The sequence below is a fragment of the Cyprinodon variegatus genome, unplaced genomic scaffold, assembly GCF_000732505.1.
Source record: "Cyprinodon variegatus isolate N-32 unplaced genomic scaffold, C_variegatus-1.0 Scaffold86, whole genome shotgun sequence".
NCBI classification, from domain to species: domain Eukaryota; kingdom Metazoa; phylum Chordata; class Actinopteri; order Cyprinodontiformes; family Cyprinodontidae; genus Cyprinodon; species Cyprinodon variegatus.
The window spans coordinates 1,665,014-1,665,969 of NW_015150539.1; the positions used below are offsets into that span (position 1 = coordinate 1,665,014).

General features: G+C 31.2%; 1 long non-coding RNA gene across 1 annotated transcript; it reads right to left on the bottom strand.

Moving 5' to 3' along the window:
* Positions 1-10: 10 nt before the first annotated feature.
* On the bottom strand, positions 11-832 carry LOC107083870. The gene is made up of 3 exons (XR_001481200.1): positions 783-832; positions 609-656; positions 11-61 (listed from the first exon to the last, which is right to left on the bottom strand). It is a non-coding gene; the product is annotated as an uncharacterized LOC107083870 (long non-coding RNA).
* Positions 833-956: the final 124 nt, after the last annotated feature.

Sequence of the window (956 nt, forward strand, 5' to 3'; positions counted from 1 at the left end):
GTGAAATACTGACCTCATCTGATGAAGCTCATTTTCATGAGATTTCTCTGTTTCTCTCAGTCTGTGGTAAAAAAAAAGCAGAATAAAATCTTTCATGACAGATTTAGGAGTAAACTCCCAGAACTGACAGATCAACAGAAAAACTGTTGTGTCCAAGAGGTTAACTTAAGGGAATATGGAAGCCCGTTTCTGCCAAATGAAAATAAAAAATGCCAAATAGAAAGTCATAATTATGAGTTTCAAAGTCATAATTATATGAGATATTCAACTTTCAAACTTTGTATTTCATAACTATGACTTTATATTTGGCCTTTTTTTTATTTTAATGTGGTTTCTTTCCATATTTTACGTAAGAAACAACAAAACAAACAAAAAAATATAGTTCGAAACGGCTCTTCAATTTATTTTCTTCTTACGGAGTTCGCAATAGTCTAAGCAATAATATAAGCAATAGTCGCCCTGTTTTGGACCAGCAGCGCCATAACAGCCTTAACAGAAATAATGCATATGATTTTATTTCAACATTTTGTTTATTTCTAAACAACCAAAACACTCAGAATAGCAACAACTGAACTGTAATCTGCTCCTTCAGATTATGGGATCAATACCTTTGATTGACTGATTTCAATTCTTCTTCTTTTTTTCTGAGATCAGATCTATAGAGAGAAAAATTAAGATAAATAAATCAAAGTCTGTTTTCAAAGGGAATGTGGTAAATGTGCAGTTTGAGAACTAAATGTTTGATTGAGTCTGATTGAGTTTAAAAACCAAAGAACACAAACCTCATCTTCTGCAGCTCATTTTCATAAGAAGTTGTTGTTTCAGCCAGTCTGGGTTCAAATGTAATACATAGATTTCATTGTTAGATTCTAGAGTAAAATCAATAAATATGTAAAATATTTAACTTCTTCCTTGATGTTAATAAAGCCACCAAACTCTGAAAACAGAAATCAAAT